Below are 9,052 nucleotides of genomic sequence, written 5' to 3' on the forward strand. Positions count from 1 at the left end.
CTCTAAAATGCTCAAGGCCCTGGGTTACAATACCTCAAAATAAACAATTAAGTTAATTAACAACAAAGGAGTAAGGAAGGTTATCGTAGCACTGGGTAAACGATTGCACAAGGTGTTTTGAAAATGTAACTTCTTTCTTTTGTCATTTATTTATTTATTGGTTTTTCGAGACAAGCCTTGACTGTCCTGGACTCACTTTGTAGACCCGGCTGTTTTTGAACTCACAGACAACCGCTTGCCTCTGCCTCACACAGTGCTGGGATTACAGGCATGCCCAGCAAAATGTAACTTTTAAAGTGATCAACAGAGATGCTGAAAATTTGTAGGTTAGAAAGTATGTACTTTCTAAATTAATAAAATGACAAACTAAGAACGGATTATATGGATTTATGGGGTCATAAAAACAGAATGTCTTCAGGAGGCAGGATTCATTTTCTTTCTGGGAGAAATTACCAGGGAGCAGGAGATTCCTCATCATTTTACTAAGCGTTATTTCATGTAGGATAAATGAAAGTGTCTTTCTGTCTCTGATGACTTTAAGGTATGTGAAAGAGTCGTGTCAATGAGAACAGACACTCAGTCTTTGTAACATTTAATGAAAATAAAAGACCAGAACAGAGACAAAAAAAAAAAAAACAGTTTCATATCATATCTATAGTCACTTATTTGACTTAAATTTTCCCCCTTTTGCCATTACCTTTTTACATAGAATAGTAACACATATTTGTTGTTTCTGAGCAGTTTGTGGAGTTGTGTATTTTTCTTTGTATTGTGTGTGTCCTTGTGTGCTGGTGCAGGTGTGTGCGTGGTTGGGTAGGCTTGTGTGGGTAAGAGGTCATCCTTGAGTGTTTTTTTTTTTTTTAAGACAAGGTCTCTTACTTGGAAATGGGGCTCCACGGTTGAGGATCTTCCTGACTCCTTCTCCTCTGTGTTGAGATTATAAGTGCACACCCCCACACACCAGGTTTTACGTAGGTACGGACAATCAAACTCAGGCCCCTGTATTTTGTAACTCAAAAGTTTGTAGACTGAGTTACCTGTCCACCTCTGTCATGCAACTTGGAGCCTCCAGACACTTTGATTGATCACCCCATCCATTTTAAGGATACACCGGAAAAATCATGAATGAGCAATGTCTGAACATTCATGCCTGGAGACTGTGCATAGATGTTGCTGACGAATACAGTATAGCTGTGTCTTCCTGTTCCCCCTGGGAAGTGGGTAAAGCCCATTCTGGAGACCTTTTAACTAATCTCATCTTTACCCTGTCACAGGTCCTGGAAAATCCTAGATCACCCCAAATCACCTGAAAATGTAAAACACACACCAAATATAGACCACATATTTACATAACAAAAGTGTCTGGTATAGACACTTTATCTAATCTCCTCATGCCTCTGTATAAACAAAAACTTTGGATAAGATTTTTTAGTCTCTTTGCTCAGATATGGCTGCTCAGTCTTTTCTTGGAAGGGCTGGAGCTGTGTCTCAGGGGTAGCGCTCTTGGATGGCCTAATGAAAGACCTGGTTAGCAATAGAAAGAAACAATATTTTCTTGGTTTCTGTGGTGGTTCGAACAGGAATGGCCCCCACAGGCTCGTACATTTGAAGGCATCGTCACTACAGAGTGGCACTACTTGAGCAGGAAGAGGAGGTGTGGCCTTGTTAAAGGAAGTGTATCACTGGGGGTGGATGTTAAGGTTTCCGACCAGTCTCTGCTTCTTCGTCTTTCTCTCTCTCTGTCTCTCTCTGTTTCTCATTGTCTCTGTCTCTCTCTCCTACCAGTAGATCTGCATGCAGAACTCTCAGTCTCTTGAGCACAATGTCTTCCCATGGGCCACCATGCTCCCTGGCATGACAATAATGGACTTAATCTCTAAAACTGTAAGCAAGCCACAATCAAATGCTTTCCTTTAAGAAGAGTTCACATGGTCGTGGTGTCTCTTCACAGCAATAGAACAGTGACAAAGACAGGACTTATATGAGCTTTCTACTGCTGACAAGTGACCATATGCTTAGCAGATTTCCAGTGCAAATGTATTACAGATCTGTAGATAAAAGTCTCACTTAGGTCTTGGTCAAAACTCAAGGCTGTTGATAGGAGTGCACTCCTTTTGAACATCTTTAAGGAGAATCTGCTTCTATACCTCCCTTCTAGCACATGTTCTTTGGGTTCTCACTGCCTTTCTCTTTCGCCAATCAATAACTTATTTAATATTGTCAAAAAACTCACTGATTATCCAATAAAAGTTCGTCACTATTTGAAATGCTTAAGGATTTGTGATTTCATTAAGTATATTCAGGTAATAGAATATAAATTCCTTCATTTTTCTTATAAATTGTCACATTCAGAGAGACGTCCTTAGGGAATATTATACCCAACACAAATTGCTAATAAAAATTTATTTCCTTATATAATATGCTAAGTCTTATATTTTTTAAAAGTATGGAATAAAGGCGGGGCAAGATGGCAGCACCAGGAGGACTCTCATTCTGAGGAGCAGCACAGCACGATTGTCACAGTGACCAGCAATCAGAACTCGCGGCCATAAAACACAAGTGATTGTGTTTCACAGGTGAGAGGATACCCCACGGTGGGGGATTCAATCAGCTTTAACTCACCCAGCTAAACCGCGGAAGAGATCCTGGTTCCGCCAGGCGCTTGGTCGCCAGCCCAGAGCTACACGCCAGCATGATCTGGTCACTGTCCCAGACTGAACTGTGGGCCCACATCACCACAGACTGGATTTTCCAGTCGAGGGATAACCCCACGGATCAGGAAACGATTGGGACTGACCTTAGGTCACCCAGACATCCCCTGGAAAAGACTCAGGTTCCGCGGGCGCCCCAGGAGCCAGAGCAGGGGACCCAGGCACCTGTACAGAGCCCTGCCTGCGTGCCTGATTCGCCGCCTCAGATAGAACTGTGGGCACCAGGGCACCAGAGACTGCGTTTCACTGTCAGGTGCAAACCCACAGGGAGGGAAATGGCTGGTCTGATCTCAGAGCACTCAGCCGACACCCCCACCCCCAAAAGGTCTCAGGAAAAATAACCCAGTTTAGGCAGCTGCCAAGGCTCCCAAAGGCCAGAAAGGCGGAGCCACAAGCGGGCATGTGTGCCTGTGGGTTCTACTCGCCACCCCAGACAGAACAGCGGTCCCCAAAGCAAAGACTGGGTGTCTCTGGCAGGAGAAAACACCCAGCGGAGGGGATCATCAGGTCTAACGCTCAGGACACCCAGCACCAAAAGACTTCTGGATTCACGCAGACTCTAGGCTCTAATGCAGGCAGGAGCGCTGTGCTCAGCCGCCATTATTCAGTTCCCCTAGGGCACTGGGACACACAGCTGCATCCTCAGACCTACAAAAGCCAGAGAGCCATTACAGCAGCCCTCAGATACTGTGCCAAGGATCAACCAGTTATCCCTAGCTAGACTGACAAAACTGTGGGAATCCCTGGTCCTTCAAGAGGGCTGCACCCACAGCGTCTGGATCAGAGCAGTGCCTGTAGCTGCCATCCCAGACAGGGACACACAGCTTCTGGTCCAGAGTGAGGCACCCAGCCTCCGGACCAGAGCAGCGCCCCCAGGCGCCAACTCAACCTAGGTGCACATTCTCCAGGCCCAGAGAGGAGCAATCAGCCTTTGGCCCAGAGACTTGCTGGGCGCACCTCTCACTTTCCCAGACAGAACTGTGTGCCCCAGGATAACAGACTGAGTTTCCCTGTTGGGAGAAAACCCCACAGCTAGGGAATCAGCAGGTTCTTCAAGAGGACTGTACCTGGAAATTTAGTGTGCAGCAGCACACTAAATTTATAACAAGAAACCCAGCAGTGGGGCAGCTGTCTTGAGAACTTCTATGGGTAAGAGGAGATCCCCCCTGCCTAACAAAGACCAAAGCTACTACTCAGGGCTATAAACCTGAGGTGAGCAGTAGCAATTCCTGAGAAACACTGGCCATACAGTGACCATAACCAAAAAAGCAGAGGAGGACTCCTTCAGGAAAAATCATCTTCTGGCCAAGGGGATTCTCCCTACCTCAGGACTCCAGGAAGCACAGAAACTAACAGCCAACACCTAAATCAGCCCAATGGGTAGAGGTCAGCGTAAAAGCTCAACCAACAAAAGACAGCAATATGGCATCTCCAGAACCCAGACATCCAGGGGCGAACAGCCCTGGACAACGCAGCATAATGGAAAGTCAAGAAGATGACCTTACATCTATGCTGATAAAGAGGATAATAGAGGAAACAAATAAAATATGTAAAGAATTAGAGGAAGATAAAACCAAACAGATCATGGCTATCCGTAAAGAAATGGAGGAAGTTAAAGACAAGCAGATTATGGCCATCCATAATCTGAAGAAATACGGGAAGATGCAGCCAAACAGCTTGTGGCCTTCAGAGAAGAAATAATTAAATCACTGAAAGAAATAAAAGGAACAGAGTTGAAGGAACTAAAGAAAAAGAGGAAAATACAATCAGACAGGTGAAGGAAGTAAACAAAACAACTCAAGACCTGAAGATAGAACTGGAAAAATTAAAGAAAACACAAATGGAGGAAATAATGGAAAGGAAGAATTTAGGGAAGAAAACAGGAACTACAGAGGTAAGCATAACCAACAGACTACAAGAAATGGAAGAAAGAATCTCAGGTGTAGAAGATACAATGGAAGAAATCGATGTATCTGTCAAAGAAAATGTTAAATCCAAAAAATTCCTGACACAGACCGTCCAAGAAATCCAAGACAATATGAAAAGACAAAACCTAAGAATAATAGGAATAGAGGAAAAAGAAGACTCCCTTCTCCAAGGCCCAGAAAATATTTTCAACAAAATCATTGAAGAAAATTTCCCCAAGTTAAAGGAGAAGCCAATAAGGATACATGAGGCCTACAGAACACCCAACAAATTTGACCAGAAAAGAAAATCCTCCCGCCACATAATAATCAAAACAGTAAGTATACAGAACAAAGAAAAAATACTAAAAGCTGCAAGGGAAAAAGGCCAAGTAACATATAACGGCAAACCCATTAGAATCACACCTGACTTTTCAACAGAAACTATGAAAGCCAGAAGGGCCTGGACGGATATCATGCAGACCCTAAGAGAACACAGATGTCAGCCCAGGCTACTATACCCTGCAAAACTCTCAGTCCTCATAGATGGAGAAAACAAGATATTCAATGACAAAAACAAATTTCAACATCTACACACAAATCCAGCATTACAGAAGACACTGGAAGGGAAAATACAACCCAAGAAAATTAGCTTCTGTCAAGAAAACACAGGAAATAATTAACCTTACTACAGTAAAACAAAAACTAACCAAGCACACAACCTTATGAACACAGCCAACATCAAAATCAAAGGATCTAACAGCCACTGGTCATTAATCTCTCTCAACATCAATGGACTCAACTCTCCAGTAAAAAGACACAGATTAACAGAATGGATACATAAACAAAACCCAGCAATCTGTTGCATACAAGAAACACACCTAAGGCACAAAGATAGACATTACCTGAGGGTAAAAGGTTGGAAGATGACTTTCCAAGCAAATAGACCCAAGAAACAAGCAGGAGTAGCCATTCTAATATCTGATAAAATAGACTTTCAACCAAAATTAATAAAAAGAGATGGGGAAGATCACTTCATACTCATCAAGGGAAAATTCCACCAGGAAGACATCACAATCCTGAACATCTATAACCCAAATACAAGAGCACCCACATTTGTAAAAGAAACATTGATAAAATTTAAACCACATATAGATCCCCACACATTAATAGTGGGAGACTTCAACACCCCACTCTCAACAAAGGACAGGTCAACAAAACAGAAATTAAACAAAGAAACAATATCTCTGACAGAGGTCATGAATCAAATGGACCTAACAGACATTTGCAGAAGTTTACACCCAAACAAAAAAGAATTTACCTTCTTCTCAGCACCTCATGGAACCTTCTCCAAAATAGACCATATAGTTGGTCACAAAGCAAGCCTCAACAGATACAAGAAGACTGAAATAATCCCTTGTATCTTGTCTGATCACCATGGAATAAAGCTGGACTTCAACAACAACAGAAATAGCAAAAAGCCTACACACACATGGAAACTAAACAACTTGTTACTAAATGACAGCTGGGTCAGGGAAGAAATAAAGAAAGAAATTAAAGCCTTTCTAGAACTCAATGAAAATGAAGACACAACATACCCAAACTTGTGGGACACAATGAAGGCAGTGCTAAGAGGAAAGTTCATAGCACTAAGTGCCTTCAAGAAGAAATTCGAGACAGCTCATTCAAGCAACTTAATGGCCCACTTAAAAACCCTAGAAAAAGAAGAAGCAGACACACCAAAAAGGAGTAGACGGCTAGAAATAATCAAACTCAGGGCTGAAATCAATCAATTAGAACCAAATAAAACAATTCAAAGAATCAATGAAACCAAGAGCTGGTTCTTTGAGAAAATCAACAAGATAGACAAACCCTTAGCCAAGCTAACTAAAAGGCAGAGAGACACCACCCAAATCAACAAAATCAGAAATGGAAAGGGGGACATAACTACACACACTGAGGAAATCCAAACAATAATTAGGACTTACTTCAAAAGTCTATGTGCAACAAAATTTGAAAATCTAAATGAAATGGACAATTTTCTTGATCGATTCCACTTACCAAAGCTAAATCAGGACCAGGTATATCAATTAAATAGTCCTATATCCCCCAAAGAAATAGAAGCAGTCATCAAAAGTCTCCCATCCAAAAAAAGCCCAGGACCAGATGGCTTCAGCACAGAATTCTACCAGACCTTCAAAGAAGAGCTAACTCCAATTCTCTTCAAACTATTCCACAAAATAGAAACAGAAGGAATATTACCAAACTCATTCTATGAATCCACAATCACCTTGGTACCTAAACCTCACAAAGACTCAACAAAGAAAGAGAATTTCAGGCCAATCGCTCTTATGAACATTGATGCAAAAATACTTAACAAAATACTCGCAAACCAAATCCAAGAACACATCAAAGATATTATCCACTATGACCAAGTAGGCTTCATCCCAGGTATGCAGGGGTGGTTCAATATACGGAAATCCATCAATGTGATCCACCATATTAACAAACTGAAAGAAAAAACTACATGATAATCTCCCTAGATGCTGAAAAAGCATTTGACAAAATCCAACATCCATTCATGTTTAAAGTACTGGAGAGATCAGGGATACAAGGCACATATCTAAACATAGTAAAGGCGATATACAGCAAGCCTATAGCCAACATCAAACTGAACGGAGAGAAACTTAAAGCAATCCCACTGAAATCAGGGACAAGACAAGGCTGCCCACTCTCTCCATATCTCTTCAACATAGTTCTGGAAGTCCTTGCTAAAGCAATAAGACAGTCGAAGGAGATCAAGGGGATACAGATGGGAAAGGAAGAAGTCAAATTATCACTATTTGCAGATGATATGATAGTATACATGAGTGACCCCAAAAACTCTACCAGGGAACTCCTACAGCTGATAAACACCTTCAGCAAAGTGGCCGGATACAAAATTAACTCAAAAAAATCAGTAGCCCTCCTGTATACAAAAGACAAAAGGGCTGAGAAAGAAATTAGAGAAACAACACCCTTCACAATAGCCACAAATGACATAAAGTACCTTGGTGTAACCCTAACTAAGCAAGTCAAAGACTTGTATGAAAAAAATTTCAAGTCTCTGAAGAAAGAATTAGAGGAAGATATGAGAAGATGGAAAGATCTCCCATGCTCATGGCTTGGCAGGATTAACATAGTAAAAATGGCTATTTTACCAAAAGTAATCTACAGATTTAATGCAATTCCTTTCAAATTGCCAACACAATTCTTTATAGACCTGAAAAGAAAAATTCTCAACTTCGCATGGAATAACAAGAAACCGAGAATTGCTAAAACAATCTTCTACAATAAAAGATCATCTGGAGGTATCTCCATCCCTAATCTCAAGCTGTACTATAGAGCAACAGTTATAAAAACTGCATGGTACTGGCATAGAAACAGAATCGGGGATCAATGGAATTGAACAGAAGACCCAGAAATAAACCCACACACTTACGGACACCTGATTTTTGACAAAGATGCCAAAACCATACAATGGAAAAAAGACAGCATCTTCAACAAATGGTGCTGGTCCAACTGGATGTCTACATGTAGAAAAATGAAAATAGATCCATACTTATCACCCTGCACAAAACTGAAGTCCAAGTGGATGAAAGACCTCAACATAAAACCAGACACATTAAATCGGCTAGAAAAAAAAGTGGGGAATACCCTAGAATTCATTGGTACAGGAGAAAACTTCCTGAACAGAACACCAACAGCACAGGCTCTCAGAGCAACAATCAATAAATGGGACCTCATGAAATTGAAAAGCTTCTGTAAAGCAAAGGACACTGTCATCAAAACAAAGCGACTGCCTACAGATTGGGAAAGAATCATCACCAACCCTTTATCTGACAGAGGACTCATATCCAATATATATAAAGAACTAAACAAGCTGAAAAGCAAGAAACCAAGTAATCCACTTAAAAAATGGGGAACAGAGCTAAAGAGAGAATTCTCCGTAGAGGAATATCGAATGGCAGAGAAGCACTTAAAGAAATGCTCAACCTCATTAGCCATTAGGGAAATGCAAATCAAAACAACCCTGAGATTTCACCTTACACCCATCAGAATGGCCAAGATGAAAAACTCAAGTGACAACACATGCTGGAGAGGATGTGGAGAAAGGGGAACCCTTCTCCACTGCTGGTGGGAATGTAAACTTGTATAACCACTCTGGAAATCAATCTGGCGCTTTCTCAGACAACTAGAAATAGCGCTTCCTCAAGATCCAGCCATACCACTCCTAGGCATATACCCAAAAGAGGCACAAGTACACAAAAAGGACATTTGCTCAACCATGTTTGTAGCAGCTTTATTTGTAATAGCCAGAAGCTGGAAACAGCCCAGATGCCCCTCAACTGAAGAATGGATGCAGAAACTGTGGTACATCTATACAATGGAGTATTA

The sequence above is a fragment of the Psammomys obesus genome, unplaced genomic scaffold, assembly GCF_907164565.1.
Source record: "Psammomys obesus unplaced genomic scaffold, mPsaObe1.curated_primary_1811, whole genome shotgun sequence".
NCBI lineage: Eukaryota > Metazoa > Chordata > Mammalia > Rodentia > Muridae > Psammomys > Psammomys obesus.